Genomic DNA, 21,467 nt, shown 5'->3' with positions numbered 1-21,467 from the left:
AAAAAAAAAAAAAAAAAAACCAAAAAGCAAAAAACAAACAAACAAAAAAAGAGACTTCCCAGAATTATGGACTTGGATGGATTATGGATTAGGTGTTTGCTCTTGTTTTGGTGGGTGGTGCTGTCTACATGCTGCATTTTGAGTCACATTTGTTATGATGTCACTTGTGCTGAGGTCTAGGTGCCTACTAAGGTCCAGGGGTCTGTTATACTACTCAGGTGACCAAGAGCAGCTTTTTGAAAGGTGAAGAGAAGGGAGACTCTTTCAGTAACTAATTTGATAACTTGGTAAAGATGACATGATATCTAGACCTGAGTCGTGGCATAGGAGTGGCAGTCATCAGGGGACACTAGAAGCAGGGATAAGCAAATCCCAAATTTTCAACTCAGGAACACAAAGGCTTGTGTCACTGGAATCCTAGACACAAAAGAACAGAGTTATGCGTGGCTTCACAGCTTCTTGGTAGCAACATTTTCCCAGGTTGCCCTTGTTTGCTAGAGGCAGGCAAAGGTGTGATTCCTTTAAGAAAAGGCCTTTTGACTCAGTATTACCAGCAGAAGCTGTGCAGCTCCTTTAAGGGAAGGCTTCCTGGTTCATGCTGGTCCTGTTATGGAGCACCTTAAATGGGATCTGTGAGCAACATGTTACAAATTGCGTAATGGCTACATAGACACGTGTCTTTGGGGCTGGGGTGGTGAGCATGGCTTGCAGAGGCAGTGAACATGCCTCTGCCATGTTGGACTGGGTGGAGCAAACAGGCCAGGCTGCGGAGTTGGTTCTAGCCACACCAGCTTAGTATTTTTTTTTTTAAAAAAGTGCTCCTGGTCAGAAAATGATTACAGATATGCAATAAAGATAAATTCAGATAAAGACCTCTGAATAGGTCACAATATTCAATAAATGTACGTAGACTTGGGAGAAAGAAGAAAAAAATATAAACAGTTATAAAAAGAAGTAGTTTTAAAAATAAAACAGTCTATAAAGAGACAGTAAAAGTACAAACATCATAGATTAAAGGAGTAAAGATAATAAAATAAATATTAAAAAGTAATAGAGTAATATAAAAAAAGCCATGTAAAGATGGAAAATACACAGAAAGCCTGGATTATGTGTTTTCTTTGAATTTTTGAATGCAAAGAAATATTTGATTCTGCAGGCTGCTAAGCTAAACCAACATAAAGGTATCTTGACTTTAAAATTTGGGTATAAGGATATGTTATTTTGGAAAAAAGGTTCTACTTTAGTTTTCGTAGAAGATGAGATCTTATGGATTTCTTCCAGGCTAATGTAGTTTAATGGAACAATACCCCCCCAAAAGTTCTCTGTGAGCCCTAAAAATACTTCACCCAACAAAAATTAGAAAGCAGTTTGGAGAAAACTATACCCAAATTCACAAAAATGGTTGTTTATAAATGTTTGTTTTCATTTAAAGGGGAGTATGGTATAAAAATGAATACTTTGCATTGGTATGGATCTTGGTCTATTGATACAAATTTAAGGTTGATTTGGTTACACTGTGTATATGCATTTCTGCTCTTGTTTAAAGTATTATCTTTATACAGTTCATTTAAAAATGTAATGTATAATTAAGAAATATAGATTAATAGATAGTCATCTATAATAGTCAAACTGTCATTATGTTAGTTAGGTTTTCTAGATATACAGAGATATATTACAGTTAGATAGATAGCCTTCAACATTTCAATGATATACAGAATATGGCATTTAAAATGTTTTAAGAACTTAGACTTTTCTTGACAGGGAGACATGTCTGCTTCTGACAGCACCAATTACTTCAGAGAAGTTGATGGGCATCAAAGAAACTCATTACAGAATTTGCCTTCAATGTAAGAAGGCAAGCCATTTGGGAAAGAAACTGCTCTTGCCTGGCCTGCTTAATGGTATGCTATATGAAATGGACAAGAAGGACCACAGAAAAGTGACTGTTAAACTTCCCAAAAGATGGGATGGTTCTTTCATGGAAGAAACTTCCAGACATTCTGCAAGATACCAAAGAAAGCAACTAATGAACTTTGTCATTACAAGGCAGAACAGATCTTCAAATTTCCTGATTCATGAAAGTCTACTGGATGCTAGGAACCTGTAGACTGAAGATTAACGGCCCAATATTACAGAAGAACTTTGGGTGACTGTCCAGGCAGCAATATGTCTCTGTCAATTCTAGAGTTTTAGAAGTTGATTATAATGCTCTTCCTGTTTACTTAGGTAATATTATATCCTTCTGGGGTCTTTGATGGTGTTGAAGAATAGATAGTTATAGTTTTCTTTAGTTATAGTAAAAGACAAATTAGATATGAAACATTCCAGATACAAATAGACTAAATATTGTAAGTGTAATTCTTGCTTGATACTTGTTTTGTTATATGTAATTTTGCTATGTTAAAGTTAAAACCTTCCTTTTTAATTAGACAGAAAAGGGGAGATGATGTGGGATATCCTTCTGTATATGTGTTACTTTATTGGTTGATAAAGTTGTTTTGGCCAATGGATTAACAGAGTGAAGCCAAAGGGGAAGTCTTAACAGAGATAAAGAGAAAGAGAGAGAGAGTTGGCAGAGTCAGCTAGACACCATGTAGCTGCCTAAGGGGAAGGACATGCTGGAACATTAGGAACCTTTCTGGTAGTCCACAGCCTTGTGGCAATACACAGATTGATAGAAATGGGTTAATTTAAGATGTATAAGCTATCTAGGAAAATGCTTGAGTCATTAGACAAATAGTGTTGTAATTAATACAGTTTCTATGTGATTATTTGGGTCTGGATGGCTGGGAAATGAACAAGCAGTCTTCCACTATAGGGATCTGCCCTCTTCTGGCTTCCAAGGGCACCTTCACACATGGGGCAGACACACTAACAGATAAATAAATATGAAATAAGTCTTTAGTTTTTACAGTTGACAAACAGCAATGCTGGAGGGTGGGGAGGAATGAAAGCTGAGCAGAGTGTCTAGGGTAACTGAAGAGCTTGGAAAGCAGGAGGTCATCCACTTTAGAGGAATCTGGGAAGCCAGAGCAGAGCTAAATTCAGCAATAGGTATCTATCTAGCATTTTGGCAAAAGCAGAATTTGTTTCTTCCTTATTGTTTTTTTACTTAGTATTTTATATTTTACTTGACAAGGAACATTATGAACTATATGAAAAGGCAGTAGGGAAAGGGTTAAACAATATTTTGATTTACTGTTAATACTCAAAGGAGTTTATGTATTACTCCTACACATAAGATATTTTATCGTGCTATAATATAGTGGCCCCTCATTTCAATTAGCAGTGAGCTCACCATTAGCTGACTAATTAAGGCTATTCGCTCACATCTATTTTCTAATTACAGTTACCACTGAGATATTCTCACCCAAGTGGCTGGCAGTACTGTGGATTTATTTTAAATTTAGCTCAACAATAACAAACAACTAATTAATGTTTATAAATATGACAAAATCCCCCCTGACGTGTTGTGGGTATTGCATACACTAGCAAGCGGTTTATTAAAACATTAATTGCAGTTGGATTTGCTTTGGGATTCCTCCATAATCCATTTAGTACAGAGCAGGACTAACTCATTTTGAAGGGATTATAAAGGAAATCCTTCGCAAAGTCCCTCATTTAATTCACGTTGTAGTCAAGGCAGGAGAAAGTTTACTTTCATCACTTCTGTGACTCTTCAGGCTTCTTTTGTGCGGCACTTCCTTCCTTCCTTCCTTCCTTCCTTCCTTCCTTCCTTCCTTCCTTCCTTCCTTCCTTCCTTCCTTCCCCCACTTGGTGTTGTCAGGAAGCGACTGTGTTCAGGGCTTCAGGAGGGTGCCCCAACATGTCCAAAGGTTCCATAGATCAAACCTGCAAATTCCATCAACTAAACCTTTATGCGGGTGGTTGATGACGTTAATTATGAAACTGGAAGCATCTCCTTGCTCTCCCTCTACAAACACCTCATAATTATGCCTACCTTAGCAATTTCCCTCCTAGGCGCATATATATTCAAGAGAACTGTGTCCACATGTGCACTAACAGAACACATATTAGAATGTCCACCACAGCATTATTGTAATAACCCACAAATGGAAGCTAACTAAATTCTCATTAACAACAAGATAGAAAAAGTGTGCTACATTTCCGTAGTGGAATAGTACACAGCAGTGAGAGAGGGTAACTGCAAAGTTCAGAGACAAATGAAACTTGTGGTGCTAGAAGTTTCTTGGAGTTTCATAGGAAATGGAGACTTCTTGGGTTCGGATAGTGTCTCTTGGTTTGGGTTCTGTTTACGTAAGTGTTCAGTTTGTGAACATTCACTCCTTGGTTATGATTCATGTATTTTTTTATTCATGCTATATAAATTTCACAGTTTTCTGTATGCAAAATAATTCTGTCTGTCTGCTACAGTCTAACTTTTTTTTCCTGTGTGTGTGTGCTTATTCCAATGTTGAATGTCTACACGATAATTTAAACCCATCCATTCGTCACACAGGCAGTTCTTGAGTACCTGATTAATTTGCATGCCCATGGAGGTAAGTATGAATAAATACACATAAGCACATGAATCCTGAAACAATACTCAAGGTTTGTGCAGGGCATTGTTGAAGGGCAATAGGACAACAAAGCAGGAAGACGAGAGGCTCCGGGTAGGGGCCCAGGATAGATGTTGCTAAGCTCCCTCAACAACCCTTTACCCTATGTAGCCGTCAGACCCAGAATTTTATGTAGGAATTGTTTTATCATCCACTGGTCTAGTGATGCCCAAGCCCCTGGCAGAGAATATGACACTGGGCAGAATCAGCCTGCAAACACTTCTCTCTGGCTATATTATTTCAAATGTAAGCATGGATCCTAAACTGTATTATCATAGGGAAAATCTGTCTCTCTCCTTCCTGGAAATTGAGAAGATGGTAAGTTGGGGCAGTGGTAGCTGGAATGAATTCACTCCATAGTGATAAATAAAGCTGGATTCAGGGGGCTGGGACTGAAAGGTCCAAAAAGATTCCACTATGCCAAGTATCTCCATTTTGCCTTCCTCTTAATGCTTCCTTGTAATTGGTCTAGCCTATGATGTTTTTATAGCTTGGCAACGAAACAGATCCTCAGCAGCAGGAAAGCATAAGATACCATCCCTCTGTCCTGAGCTCAGAAGTCAAAATCTTCAGTCCCATGCTATTAGAACAGTTACAGGGCCTTGGCCAGACCCTTAATAAGGGCATAAATGCCAGCTACAGGCCCAGCATGTTTGACCTGGAAGAAAGAGGTTGTAGTCACCATTCGTGCAGAGTGGACAAAGTCCTCATTCCTCCCCATCCCAATCTGTTCTTTTCCAAACCAAGGAAAATCCAGATATCAGAGTCTGCTTATGAGAAACCCAACATATCACAGTTTAAATGTTTGGAGTGACCAGTAAGCCCCATTAGTTAGAGCATGCTGCTAATAGTTGGAATATTTGTCACCTCTACAACCCAAGTTGAAGTTTAATAGCATTATATCAGTACTGAGAAGTGGAGTCTTTAAAACGTAATTGAGGCACGAGGGCCCCGTGCTCGTGGATGGGACTGATACCATCAAAAAGGATAAAATTAGTCTTCCTCCCTACCTTGCTCTCTCTCACCCGCTCACCCTCCACGATATGATGGCACAGCCAGAAGACTTTCTGAAGTTGTCAGTGCCATGATCTTAGAATTCCAAGGCTCCAAAACCAGGAGCCAATATACTTCTCTTCATTATAAATTACACGGTCTCGGGCCTGGAGGGAGATGTCACTTGGTAAAGTTCCATGCAAGCATAGGGATCGGAGTTTAGTTCCTAGATCTCGCACAAGAAGCTTGGTGTGTACACCTGTAATTCAAACCCTTGAGAAGTGCAGACAGCACCTTGTGAATGATAATTGAGTGTCCCTTCTGATCTTCAGGCACATGGTGCACACATATGTGCACAACACATGGATATACACACATATATAAATACATTTTTAAATTATTCACTTTATGTATTCTGTTACAACATTGTAAAAGGAGACTGTGTGTTGGTTTCCTGGCTGCCCTGAAATGAGCAGTCTCCTTCTAAAAACTGACGCCATTATGTAACAAGAGACTGTGTGTTAGTTTCCCAGCCCCAATAATCATACAGAAACTATTTTAATTACAACACTGTTTGGTTGGTGGCTAAGTTTCTAGCTAGCTCTTACATCTTAAATTAATCCATTTCTTTTAATCTATGTATCACCACGAGGCTGTAATCCATCCTAAGAGTCTAGTAGCCTAACCAATATTTGGAATTTACCTTTTCTTCTCATTCATGATGTCTCCCCGAAAGTTCTGATAATTTCATTATTCCCCAAACAGCCAGTTTCAACACTTTGGATTTTCTCTACTGTACATTTATTTTCCTCTTCATTAATTTTTATTCTATTTTTTTTCTGGCTTTTGGAATTAGTCACCTAAAATGTAGCATATCAGCCACCCTGTTTCCTACCACATGAACTTCAGGTTTAAGTTTTAATCCCGTGTTAGCTACATCTTGGTTTGTCTTAAACACCATAAGAGGCTACTGACTGCCCCAAGCAGTTTCCCATGATGCAATTGTTCCCACATGAACCCCTGTGGCTCAGATAGGGTGTTGTTGTTTCATGGAGGTTTCACTGCCCCTGTGTTCAGTTGTGTGGTGGGGGGGGGTGTGGACAACACACCTTCTCCCCAGCATCGCCTTGGCGGAGGTGATGATGCCGACGTTCCTTTGTGCAGAGCTCTGCATTCGGGTATTTCCTCACGGGTTCATTTGTTTCCATTTTCCTTACTCTTTTTCAATGACCTGGCTCAGCCTGACCACTGGCCAGTTCTGCCTGATTCACACCTCAGTCTGTGCTGTTGTTCTTGAAATATTTCTTTTCCTGCTGATCTGTAACAGACTGGATCACCTTGGCTTGTTACGCACTTTCCTCATCTGAAGGTGACCCATGTTGGTCTTTATCCCTATGGTGACAATGATTATTTTTTTAAAATTTTTATTGGTTTTGACGCAGGATCTCATATAGCCCAGGCTGGCCCTGAATTCCTGATTCTCCTCCCTCTACCTCCTGAGCACTGGGATTATAGGCATGATCCACCACACCCAGTTGTGGAGTTGCTTTTGATTGACCTCCCTTAGCATCCTGACTTTAGCAATGACTCCTGGCTGTCCCTGAGAAGTAAGTAGTCAGTTGCTAGCTGGAAGTTGCCTGGGGTGGGAAGAGGGACTTGTGACTTCCTGGTAGCAACAGATCAGTCAGCTGAGGACCTGCTACCAGAGTAGTTGTGAGCAATGGGCAGTCTATAATGCTAAAAGCACAGAAAGCAGGGGCTGGCCTGGTACTGTGTCCTGCCACATGCACTTGCTTTGCTAAAGAACAACTCCAAAGCCCCATGATTGCCCCAAATAGAGCACCCAGCAGCATGCAGGGTGAGGAAGAGCTTATGCTTCTGAATCGGGTCATACAGCAGCATGTTGCTTTCCCCGTGACACCGCCTGACAGCGTTGGGCTGGGGTAGGCTTGCTGGTTTCATTCACTCTGAACAGATGGCCTTGCCCTTTTAGTTGTATACATTGCTGGGCTATTTTGATATTTATGATGTGAAATGTCACTCAATCCATTATTAATTGTAACCTGAATGTCCCTAGGTCTCACTGGGCTGTAGGTACAAATGAGGTCATATTGACAATTAGTAACCAATTAAGCCAGCTCATTAGCCCCCGTCCCTTTAATGGCTGTAATCCGTGCCAAGGCTAGTTATTTCTGGAGGCTCCCAAGGGGTGTCCCATATGTGCTTGTTACAAACTGTAGCCTGCTCCTCAGCTGTTCCTGCTCACTCCACGGCTTACGGTCAGTGCTTGACTCACGACCATTGATCAGTTTCCCTCCCATCTCCCTGGAGTGCCAATAACATACTGTTTGATAAGGGTCAACAAAGTCTTTACTGAAGTCTGGAGGCGTGGAGATATTTTATATCTCTCTATTAAAAAAAAGTATTTAACTTTTTACTTTAATTCAAAAATACTAAACTTAAATAAATTTAGTAAACCAATAGAACTAAGTTAGTTTATCATGTCTTATTTTGAAAATGCTCATTATCTTAACCATATAGATGTATGACTAAATGTATATACTATATACTAAATGTATACTATATATTATATGACATATACTGTACAAAACGTATACCTTATATACCAAGTGACTATATTATATATTCATATATGATAAACATATACATTATATATTTAATATATATAATTGAATATTGCCTCCATAACATTGACTAGTAGGCAAGTCTGAAGGGCATTTTCTTGATAAATGATTGATGTAGGAGGACCCAGGCCATGGTGGATGGTACCATCTCTGGGCAGGTGGTCCTTAGCCTCTTAAGTGCTGGAATTACGAGCTTTTGGCAAAATGTATGGCACTGAACTTTTCAACTACAAAATTTCCATTTGGTTCTCTTTATAGTTTCTTTATCTTAATTAATAGTCTCTATTCTGTTTAGATATCATTTTCAGACTTCCCATTAGTTCTTTGGATCTATTTACAGTAGTTTCTTTAGGCCCATGTCTAGTAGATCCAGTGTCTGCTTCCTCTGTGGTAGTTTTTCCTGGGTGGGGGGGTCATATTTGCTTTCTTATTCCTTTGTGTGACATTTAATATTGTGTTTCAGACCGTTGTCTAAAAATGATATAATACGGAAAGTGTGGGAGCCAGATTCCTAACATTCTCTGGGTCTGCTTTTGCTGTTCAGTATTAGTCAGTCTTTGACAAGTGACTTCTGAAGGGATTCTGAAAGGCTGTATCATCCCTGTGTGTGATTACCATAGGCTCTGCTCAGTCTGGTTGTAGACTAGGTACCAGAGAGTTCCTGAAGCAAGCGCCTGAGGCAGACATCTGCCTGGGGTCTCTGGTGTGTGTGGCTATATGTCATCATAGCTCAGAAACTCTGCTCTCGTCTTTGCTTCTGGCCTGTGTAGAACCTCAAGATCAGTCTGAGGTGACCTCTTAGTGGCTTCTCGGGTCTCTCCTGAGAATTCTCACTGCTGCATATTTGGTCTTTGGCAAGCATGTGACCTTTTAGATGGTCAGGAATATGATGAAAAATTCAAAGCTTCTATAGACAGCCCCCACCCCATTCAGCCTTTGTGTTTTTGCTTCTTGGTTAGTCTAATGTTGCCCTCAACTGTTACCCATAACCTCAGTCAATGGTGATGTGAAAACCTTAAAAGAAAAAGCCAGCCTTACCTTTTTCCTTCTTAAGGCCATAACCAAGTGAGTTCAGATAGAACAAGTCCTTTGGCTTGGGGTTTCAAAAGAACTTCCAAGTTGCATAATATTGAGTGATGAAGTTTATTGTGCTCCCTCTGGTATCAGGAGCACAGACTCGTATTTTTCAAGGCTATCACTGAACTGCTGGGAAGGGACAGGGTTCCAGTAAGCTCAGTGCCACATGCTTGCTGTTCTTACCAAGATTAAGCCATAATTCTTGATTAAATATTTCAAGGATTCTAGAAGCTTGGGGCTAATTCCCGGAGTTCTAAACATGTCGATTCTGACTACTACTTTCATCTTTTATGGAAGACCAAACTTTCAGAGTCTTCCCCTGGTTGTCTTCTTTGATGTCGCCTTTGTTTCTACTGCTTGGGATTCTGGGCACTCGTTTCTTGTGTTAGAGCTATTATGGATACATGACTGCAATTCTTTGCTAGCCTTCCCCTAGCTGGAGTAGCTGAGTCTTTTAATTGATATTCCTGTGAAAGAAAATCGGATGGACCATCTCTGCCTATTGACTGAGTCTCTCTGGTGTTATTCCTGAAGCAGGCAGACACACTCTACTTCCTTTGCAAGGATTTTTACTCCTTTCAAGGAAAAAGTACTGACTTAAAATTCAAAACTGCAGGCCAATTTTTTTTTTTTTAGTGTGCTCAGTTGACTCAGTAGATGTTGATTGTTTTTGTATTAAGAAAAGAAAATAAACACGGGTGAATTCAGTATTCACTGGATTGCTCTCCCAGTTCTCTTCTGCATCTCTGTTCCATTTCTTGCACATCTCTCTTCCTCCTATCTGATATTTCTAATCCTCACAACCCTATCTTGGAGCATGTCAACCCCATCATGGCTGGACCCTGACAAGAGTGAATGGGGTTTTCTTGACCTGGCCTGGTGGTTTATAGATGTTAAGGCTCCAGCTTTTTCTCATTGGCTCACCCCAGATGTCACGCGAACCTTGAATAAACTCTGCTTTGTCCATATGGATGGTTTTCTCATAGAAGTAGAAAGCTCTGATCACTAGATAGTCTTCACTTGTGAAGAACCAGCCTAGGTGTTCTAGAAGGTGAGCACCCTTGGGTTCAGTCCTCAACTAATAACAGGTGGGGCTTGATGAGTAAGTGCCCCGCTTGCACAGGTAAGATAAGGCTGGTGTGTCACTGAGACAATCTCCCACTTTTCCTGCTGGGATTAGTTAGACTCTGGTCACTTAGAGCATGCACCTCCTTGTGAGCGTGCTTATTTTTGCTCTTTTCCCTTCTTCACGCCCTCGCTTCCTTGTCGTATGTTATGGACTCAGCTAATGGATAAGTTAATTGCATTCATGTTCTTGCCCTGTGGCCTACTTCTATACAAACCCAAACTCAGACATTTGAAGAAGCAGCTTCCGTCCTGATGTTGGTGGGTCTTGTATCTATCTGTTGCTTTCACACATTAATAGAAATGGGTTAATCCAGATGTGAGAGTTAGCCAGTAAGAGGCTAGAGCTAATGGGACAGGCAGTGTTTAAATGAATACAGTTTGTGTGTTGTTATTTCGGGTGTAAAGCTAGCTTTGTGGGAGCCGTGCAGGACGAAAAGCAGGCCTGCTCGCCTTGTCACTACACCGTCCAAGTTACCAGAGACCATAATGCTTGGTAAGAAATCCCTGGTGGAAAAGGAAGCTTTTTTTCTCTGTGGTTTTGATCTCTTTACCAAGATATACCCAACCGGAGAATTCTGTCCATCTTCCTGTGTGAGACTGAGTTGAGGAAACATTGTCTTCAAGTTGGGAGGGATCTCAAGGAACCAAGACAGTTCCAATGTCTCCTGAGTACCCTGGGATCTGACAGGGGAGGGTCAAATGTCACCAGAGCTTGCATGCGGTTTAAATAAGGCAGACATGGCAGTATATTGTTCTTGTATCAAGGGCCTTGCTTCTCCAGCAGAAAAATCTCTATTTCCTTCCAGTGAAGTAGAAGAGGCCCTGGCATGGTCTCACCAAGAGCCACGCTATTATCCCATCCGAGTCAACAGTCACTTAAGAGCCCTCCTATGTTTTTCTAAGAGCGTGAACTTTGGAAGGTGATGGCCAGAACAACTATACTAAATGTCACTTACTGCAGCGGTGAGTTGTGAGGCCAGCAGAGGGCATTCTCAATATCGCCAAACCTCACTGAGTAGTCAAAGTTGGAGAGGAGCCTTTCACAGACCTTCAGTCACTCGATTGGCCTACAGGCATCTTCTTGATTACTAACTGATGTGGGAGGGGCTACCTCACTGAGGACAGCATCATCCTGAGACAGGAGGGCCTGGGCAGTAAGAGAAAGGGAGCTGAGCCTGAGCCTCAGAGCAAGCTAGTCATAGTCCTCCATGTTTTCTGCTCCGAGTTCCTACTTTTTGAATTCCTACCTCAGCTCCTCTCAGTGATAGACTAGAACCTGTAAGTTGAAGCAAACCCTTTTTTCTCAAGTTACTTTTGGGCTTGGTGTTTGTCACATCACCAGAAACACAAACTAAAACAGCTGCTGAGAAACAGGAGCAATGTATCTGGACCCCCACATGAACTCCTGGTGAAGCTAATAGGGAGTTATTGATATGAGGTTATGAGCATCCTCCTGGTTGAAGGGATGTGTGCAATGATGGTGATGGAGGCCTCTGACTGTGTTTCTCTTCACCTCTGATATTTCCAGGGCCTGAGCGCCATTGGCCTCCTAATTATGGCTATTTCCTGCTCCTCACCAAATGTTCTAAAAAGACACTTTGTTTTTAATTTGTGTTCCATCTTATTTATTCTTTCTCTAAATAAAAGTTTGAGGCTTTAAAGTATATTTAGAAAATAAATTATTTAAGTTCATAAATATCAGAATTTAAAAACAAACCTAGTTTATCTTGGTCTTCCTCCCACCTCTAGGAGAAAAAAGACCCCCTCAAGGTTCAGGGCTTTTAACTGTCATTCCATGTCCCACCTCCTCTGTGCTGTATAAACTGGAAATCTAAAAACCCAAATTCTCTAGGCTTCATGGACTCCCCTGTAGATTCTTGGTTGGATTTGCCAGTGAGGTTTAGGCATACACAGTTCGAATGGGGTAAGGAAGCAGAGACCGTGTCTAGTGGCAGCTTCTGGTCTCTGCTTTTGTGTTAGACGTCTGTGTCGACGGTTCCAGTGAGTGTAGAGTCTGCTGCAATAAATGACATGCTAGTGTATGTATAGCTGTGATCTCGTTGGTGGGAGGTCCATGCCTCCAGACCTCCAGAGTCTGCTTCAGTAAATGGCATGCTAGTGTATAGCTGAAATCTCGTTAGTGGGGGGGTCCATGCCTCCAGACCTCCAGCTCTTTTATTGATTCTGTAAGTTCTAATACCCTGTATTAAAAACTTTTGGGGTCCATACCTGTTTAGGTAGGGTGTGGTGGCTCACACACTTAATCCTTTCACTTGGGAGGTAGGGGCAGGAAGATGTCTGTGAGTTTGACGAAAGCCTGGTATACATAACAAGTTCCAAGATAGCCAGGACTACAGAAACCTTGTCTCAAAAAGAAAAAGAGAGAGAGCGAGGAAGAGAAAGAGGAAGGAAAACAGGGATAGAGGGAGGGAGGAGAGGAGGGAGAAAGGAAGGAAGGAAGGAAGGAAGGAAGGAAGGAAGGAAGGAAGGAAGGAAGGAAGGAAGGAAGGCAAGACACTGGGTGTTCTCCTGACCCTCTGTACACATGCAAAAACAGGTTCACATGCACACACACATACACACGCATTGCACACACATAATTATTGACCTTGTTGCTTAGCAATACAACCTTTCCCCCCTTTGGGGTTGCACGGTCATCTGTGAGCTGAGACTGGCTGCCACGCACCCACATCAGAGGATTATACCACATATTACTAACCTGGAAAGATGCCACACTCCAGGTGCAAAACCCAGTTTCTACTGAGTACTCATTGTTTTCACATCGTTGGAAGCAGAAAATCAAGCATTGAGCCACTTTAACCAGAGGCCATCTAGACTGATGGGCCATAACCAGGCTGTATAAATGCAGCACTCTAATCCACAGGCTGTGGCAAAAACGCCCAGGAAACAAAACGATAATCTCTGCAGCAACTGGCCTACACATCTAGAACTTAGTCAGTGAGGGACAAAGCCTCCCTAGTTTTTGCCAACATTCTACCTAGGACCAACCAAGAAAAGCCAAATTGGCTGTGCAAACCAACTATGAGGATACTGGGCTGCTAGTCAGCCTTTCTGCAGTTTCTCTGGGCCAACAACCTCCAACCAGGGTTCACCAGATTGAAGCTTCCCTATCTTCTGCTAGAGTATGTCCCAAGTCCTCTGCCTGCCTCTAAGTGTCTCCCTATTGTAAGTACTGTGGCCAAGCCCTGTCTTACAAGCTCTAAATGAGAAGCTCCTCTTTGGTCTCATTTGGGCAGTTGATTCCATAGAGTTCACAGAAGAATAAAAATGTAAGAGGCCAATAAACATGAGAGAAAAAACCCAAATGAAGCTAATCTAGAAAAAATGCAATTTTTTTAACTTGACAAAAGCTAGAGTTCTTTAGGAAGAGAAACTTCAGCTGGGAAAATGTCTCCACTGATTGTCTGTAGATAAGTGTGGAGAGCATTTTCTTGATTAATGATTGATGTGGTAGGGGCCAAGCCTTTGGAGGTGGTGCTACCCCAGATGGTTGGTCCTGGGTTCTATAAGAAGGCAGGCTGGGCAAGCAAGCCAGTATGCAATGCCCCTTAATGGCCTCTGCATCAGCTTCTGCTTCAAGTTCCTGCCTTGACTTCCCTTCATGCTGGACTATAAACTGAAATAAATCATTTCCTTCCCAAGCTGCTTTTGGTCATGGTGTTTTATCATAGCAACAGAAACCTAATTAAGACAGTGACAACCTTTTTGTTTTCCTGATTTGGAGGACATTTCATAGTATTAAACAAGATTTTTTTTTTAAAAAAGGTGCCAGTTCTTAAGCCTAGTAACTCCAATTTGAGCAACTCATTTTACAGAAATTTTCTCATGGAAAAAGTACAAAGATGCTCACTAATTGTTTGTACAGACTAAATGTCATAAGCAGAATGAAGAAACTATGGACTGGCCAAGCTGTGGCGTTTCCTGCGATCTCTAATACAGCACAGTGCTGGTGATAGAGAGAAGGCTGGGGTAAAAGGCAGTGGAGAAGACGCAGCAGTGGCCACAGGGCTGTCTGTAAGCTTGTGCATGCTCTTGGCATCTCTCTAGCGAATGGACACAAGGCCATAGAGTTTGGTCCCAGAAGTAGAGTCTGAGAAGGGGAGGGGAGTCTTTTGCTTTATATGTATCTTCATTGTTTGTGTTTTTATTATGATCATGTACAACCTTGGTAATGAAAAAAATCAAATTGAAAAAGGAATTAGGTGGGGGATGCTGTTCTGGAAATGGATTCAGTCCATCACCTATGTTCTCACTTCTCCTCCTATTGGGACTGAGATATGCAGACTATGGACCGGGTTTTGACAATAGCTTTGATTCTTGGAACAATAGCAGGGATAATGAGGAACCCATTTTATTGGCAATGCTCAGCCACACCTTGCCAGAGGCAAAAAGAACACTGGTGCAGGTGTCTGCACATTCCAGTCTCAATTATCTGCTATTGTCCAGGAGCGAGCTGATCTCACAAGTGAGTCTTCCAGAGCAATAGAAGCTCATGATCCCTTTTAACGGCTAGATTTGTCTGTATGTCTTTCTTCTTCTTTTTCTTCTTCTTCTTCTTCTTCTTCTTCTTCTTCTTCTTCTTCTTCTTCTTCTTCTTCTTCTTCTTCTTCTTCTTCTTCTTCTTCTTCTTCTTCTTCTTTCAGTTTAACTGGGTTTGAGGCAGATCTTCCCTAAAGGAATTGCACAGCTCTGTTTTCTCAAAGACAGAACCCATCCCCAGTGACTTAGATTAGACCATGGACTGGCGAGCTCCAGCTGTGCTTTATGTCTGTCTATCTGTCCCTATGGGAGACACTACAGTGGATGGGGATGCTTGACTCTACTTTGAAATGCAACCAATTGCTGCGATTTTGAATTTACGTGTAGTAGGATATCCACTGACTTTCTCACCTGTACGCATCCTTTGAAGATAATGCACCTATTGGGTCTTACCCACTCAGAGGAAACTACTACCTATTGCTTGTAACTTAATGGTTCATTGCTTCATCTTACTTTGTGTCCCCAAAGGGAGACCCAGTGCAAAGATTAGGGTAAACACATTTCCCTTGGTAACCCCAGAAAACACAAGGATGGGTGCTTGGAAAGAGGAAGGAGAAGGACAGGAAAAGGAGCCCAGATAAAGACATGTTGATGAGTAGCCAAGTGTACAGGGAAGGACATAAACTCACCATCTCCTGGGTACCCTCTGAAAGATAGTGGGACTTGTTTATTTATTATATCACCTTCAAGAAAGGAAACTGGAGGATGTGTTCACAATGCCCATTCCTCTTATATATGCCCACCACCACCACCTAAAGGTTATAGAGGGACAAAGCAGGGGATTAGATCTTTAGCATTTTATATCCTTCACCTTAGCTGGATGATATGACATTCTCAGACATACACAGGAACAAGAAGGAATAGAAGAAACAGAACCAGAATCGTGGACTATACCTTCTCATGACCCCGTGAGCTATAAGATAAAAGGAGATGGACAGTGAAAACTATATATCAAAAAGTTTCAAAGATAATGAAGTAATTACAGCATGCGACTATTACATAGATCCTGATTCAAACTGAAATAAAGATAGGGCTTGTGTGGTAACAAATTTGGAACTGCCTAGATATTGACTTTTGAAGAATTGTTCTTACTTTAGGTGTTATGGTGGTATTGTGGTTATGTTTCAGGAAGAGACTTTATTATTAACAGATACACCCTAAAATATTTATAGATAAGATGATATGATGTCTTGAATTTTCTTCAAAAGAACACACAAAAGGGAGGAAGCAGATGGGGGCTAGGATTAAATAAGATTGTCCAGGAGTTAATAAAATACCGAGGCTGATGTTGGTGGGATTGGCAGATCGTGATACTCTGCGCTCTACTTTTCCATGATTGAAAATTTATACAATGAATTTGGTAGAAAGTATTACACAAATATTTCATTATACACTGCGGTACGTGCCGTGACAGCCACGCATAGTGTTCATATTGTGCCACTGAACCTGACCCACGGGGAAGCCAAGTCTGGGCACGAAATGTGCTTATGTCCCTATATTGATTCCTTATTATTAAAATATTGTTTGGGAAGATATATTAAAGCCGTTTCTTTTTTTTTTTTTTTTTTGTTAGAAAAACTTTTTTTTTCCAGTGCTAGGAGTTGAACCCAGAGCAATGAGGCCTGCTAGCCAATGCTATGCCAACTGAGCTCAGTCCCAGCCCCTCTCCCCATTCTCCTCAAAGCGTTTGGGAGGTAGGTTTTATTTTTATTGTCTCTATTTTTGTTAAATGCTTATTTTTCTTTTCTAACTTGAAACTCGGTCTGAGTATGAAGTCGAGGGAGGGCCAAGGGTGTCACTCTCTGAATAAAATGGACATGTCTGTTACTCCGTTGCTGAGATAACTGTGAAAAGAGAGGTAAGGAGCGCCTAATCATATCCATCAGTCCCTCAGTCCCCCAGCCAGCTAGCCATGCAACTGTATCCCTTCTTCTTGAACCTGCTCCCCTGGTAGAATAGAGTCCAGGTGGTGTTGCACGATCCCAAGGTCAGGGAAGGTCAGTTTCACCTGTTGGTCTTGGGAAATCCTCTGGGAGAGTCTTGAGATGCCAAGACTCTGGGGTGGTCCTGCTGTAAAGAAACCCAAGCTGTGTGAGATCATTGGCAACAGCCCTGACCGCATTCATCGCCAAACCCACAAGGAAAGATCATTCTAAAGTATTCTACTCTCAGTCCACAAGAGACCTCAGTCGTCAGAGCTTTGTAGTAGAGGCCCTCAGAGATAAGAGGAGAGAGACGTAAGACATACCCACAGTGACGTGTGAGTATAAGAAAATTATTACTTCATGACACTGAGTTTTGGAATGATTAGATACCAGTTACAGCCAGAATATTGGTCCAGAAAAATTGTGACTCCCACAGGGGCCAAATATCAGATATTCTGCTTATCAGATATTTACATTACAATTCATAACAGCAAAATTATAGTTATGAAGCTATCAAGGAAATAATTGTAAGGTTTGTGTTTGTCACAACATGAGGACCTGTATTAAAGGGTCATAGCATTAGGAAGGCTGAGAGCCACTATTTCAGAAGCTGGTATTGTAAGTGCTGGGAAGGGCAGGGTTGAACTTAGGCTGAGGAAAGGGAAGGAAGCATGCCCACAAATCCATTAGTTTCGAGCAGGATAAAAGGTACCCAGCTGTAAAGCAGGCAGAGCCTCATTTATTGGCCTCTTCATTTTTTTTTTTTCTTCTATGAACTCTGTGGAATCAACTGCCCGAAGTAGACCAAGGAGGAGCTTCTCATTCAGAGCTTGCAAGGCAGGGCTCGGCCACATTACTTGCAATAGGGAGACACTTAGAGGCAGGCAGAGGACTTGGGACATACTCTAGCAGAAGATAGGGAAGCTTCAATCTGGTGAACCCTGGTTGGAGGTTGTTGGCCCAGAGAAGCTGCAGAAAGGCTGACTAGCAGCCCAGTATCCTCGTAGTTGGTTTGCACAGCCAATTTGGCTTTTCTTGGTTGGTCCTAGGTAGAATGTTGGCAAAAACTAGGGAGGCTTTGTCCCTCACTGACTAAGTTCTAGATGTGTAGGCCAGTTGCTGCAGAGATTATCGTTTTGTTTCCTGGGTGTTTTTGCCACAGCCTGTGGATTAGAGTGCTGCATTTATACAGCCTGGTTATGGCCCATCAGTCTAGATGGCCTCTGGTTAAAGTGGCTCAATGCTTGATTTTCTGCTTCCAACGATGTGAAAACAATGAGTACTCAGTTGAAACTGGGTTTTGCACCTGGAGTGTGGCATCTTTCCAGGTTAGTAATATGTGGTATAATCCTCTGATGTGGGTGCGTGGCAGCCAGTCTCAGCTCACAGATGACCGTGCAACCCCAAAGGGGGGAAAGGTTGTATTGCTAAGCAACAAGGTCAATAAGTGTGTGTGTGTGTGTGTGTGTGTGTGTGTGTGTGTGTGTGTTAACAAGCCCAGGAGATCTGTGTGCATCTGTCTTCATCTCCCATCATGCCATCAGCGGGAATAAAAGCACAAGTCATAATGTATGATTTTTTACATAGATTACTTAGGTTCTCACGTTTGCAAGGCAAATACTTTAACACCAGATCCATCTCCCTAGCTCCTCGAGACATTTTTTTTTCTAAGATTTTTTGAAGAAAGGATGGTACTTTATTGTCTACATCATTGTGAGCCGAGGAGCATTTGGACATTAGCTCCTGATCACTTCATTGTCTTCATTTCTCTTGCCCATATTTCTTCAGGGTTATTGATTTTTTTTTCCTGGAAGTTTCTGAACCCAAAGCTGGGACACTAATATTGCAGCTTCAACCTTTGGGATTTTGTTCCACAATTAAAAAGGAAAAAAATTATGTGTGTTGGCTTCGCATAGACTGTTAAAAACCAATGAGTGCAGGTGTACACTTCTCTCCTGCAATGCAGCTAGGCTGCCGTGTTTAGTAGAGAGGATTTGAACCTCTCACGATAACGAGCTTTGTAGATGAGATGCAAAAGCAGGCCTGCTTTGTCCTAATGCAGGTCATGCGATGCTGAGGAGTGTGTGTGCAACCGGAAGCAGAATTTATGACACCTATGAAGTGGGACAGAATGGGGTCCCATGGACGCCCCATTCTTTTCTGTTGCTCTCTTTTCACACACAGATTGCCAGGCGCATAGATAAATGCCACCCTGAGTGCGGAGAGGCTCCCCAGAAGCTTTTCTTAGCACAAGATTGAAAATCCAGTTTTGACAATAATAGCCCCAGATGTTACTATTTAAAGCCTGATTGTTCTACACACAGTAGGTCAATAAATCATGAGGCCCACAGCTGCTCCAGTGTCTAGAACCATTAGGCCCCATGAGTGAAGCACACAGCGGGGAGGAGACAGAGTGCACAGAAGGCTCCTTGAGAAACAAACACTTCCTTATGTGCATTTAGGTCAGCTGTGGGGAGTTGCTCTCATAAAGGGTATTTTATGAACCTGAATAATAGGAAATTATATAAATATACATAACAGGTCCCCACAATACATATGGAAGGAATAAAGAACAGCTAAGTAATGGAGAATTAAGTGTAGTGAAGGGTTCATCCAGCCTCTTTATTAAACCACGAGAGAGAAGCTTGTGTATTTATAATGTCACCTTGATGTTGAATGGTGCTGATATATCTAAACAAGGATTGCTTGGGTTGGACCTCAAAGATAAAACTGATTGGCGGGGGTTTGAGACCAAAACTAGAAATCAGGCTGCTCTACCTTGCTTTTCTGTTGCTGTCATAAGACACTCTGATCAAAAGCAAGTTGAAGCAGGGAAGAGTTTGTTTCAGCTTATACTTCCAGGTCACAATCCATCACTGAGGGAAAGTCAGGGCAAGAACTCAAGGCAGGAACCTGTGGCAGCAACCATGAGGAAAGGCTGCTTGCTGGGTCACTGTCCAGCTCATGCTTAGGTAAATGTCTTATACAACCCAGACACACCTGTGATGCATCTCACAGTGGGCCTTCCCACATCAACCATCAATCAAGAAAATCACTTACAACATAACCACACAACAACCTGATTATGGCAATTGTCAGCTGATGTTCAGTGTCCCACGTGACTCTGGGTTGTGTAACGTTGATAAGCAACACAAGCCAGCACATGAGCTAACTGCACACCTGCATTCATTCTGTTCACTCGAGGTTGTTCCACTAGGTGTTCAGTGAGTGCTGACTGCATGCCTAGCCTTATGCATGATTTGGAGGCTCAAATGCTGACGATTCCAATACTGTGGGCTTACAGTTTGGAAGAAAAGCCAGAAATAAAGTAGCAAGAAAATATATGAGGCTGGGTATGGGGAGCTGCATACGATCCTGTCATTCAGGAGCCTGGGATGAAGAATCCAGCTCATTGGGACTACACAGCAAGACCTTGTCTCAAAATAAAGCAAAGCGCATGAATAATGAGCAGACTCCCTCCAACAAATTGGCACACCAATGTGTGCTATCTAAATCCACATAAAACCTGAGAGGGCTTGGAAAGGAATTCTAGACACTAAAAAAACAAAGTTTAGCCACATTGATTTTTCCCAAATGGGCTTTGCTTGCTGGCGGCATGCTGCGGCCCCTTTACAAGAGGTTTTCCTGATTCAGCGGTAGCAGAAAAAAAGCCGCGCCATTTTAAAATGCCAGCTTTCTGGGCCATGCTACCAGCACAACCTCTTACTCCTTCAGGAGGCTGAGCATTTCAATGTGTTTGTGAACTGAGTACTACAACTTGCTTGATGGCTCTGTGCCTAAAAATAAGGCTCTGAGCATGGCTCTCATAGGTAGCGAACAGCTCTGCCATGCTGGACTGAGCAGGGTAAGCAGGTAATGCCATATTTCTAGGAATGGCACCACTTAAGCTCATAAAAAGGGCTTAGCATTTTAAGAAGCAATTCTGGTCAGAAAAAAAGATAATTATAAATATACAATAAAGACAGATTCAGATAAAAAAAAAGACCTCTAAATGGGCCACAGTGTTGGATAAATGTACGTAGGCTTGGGAAAGAAAAGAAAAAGAATACAGACAGTTATAAAACAAAGTAAATGGTCTTTAAAAAAGGTAAAGCCTTCAAAGAGACAGAGTAAAAAGTAATAGATTTAAAACAAATAAGCCATGTAAAGGTGGAGAATACACAGAGAGTCTGGATTATGTATATTATTGTGTTTGCTTTGAATTTTTCGACTGCGAGGGAGCTAAGTACAGAGAGACATTTCATTGCATTGGGCTGCTAAACTAAGCCAGCATGTACATTATAAAGGTATCTTGACTTCAGAATTTGGGTCTAAGGATATGTTACTTTGGAAAAGAGGTTCTTCTTTTGTTTCCACAGAGGATGAGAACCTGTGGATTCATTCCAGGCTAATGTGGTTTGATGGTCCAAGACCTTCTGAAAAGTTGCCGTGAACACCCACAAAAATTACTTTGCACAACTGCTGACTGAGATGAACCTAGCACACGGATATACCATGAAAGACCTGATTAACAGTGCTCCCAATCAGCAGGAAGTAGT

Source organism: Alexandromys fortis, unplaced genomic scaffold, assembly GCF_014885135.2.
Source record: "Alexandromys fortis isolate MF-2015 unplaced genomic scaffold, M_Fortis_MF-2015_v1.1 scaffold_115, whole genome shotgun sequence".
NCBI classification, from domain to species: domain Eukaryota; kingdom Metazoa; phylum Chordata; class Mammalia; order Rodentia; family Cricetidae; genus Alexandromys; species Alexandromys fortis.
This window is presented reverse-complemented; position numbering follows the sequence as displayed.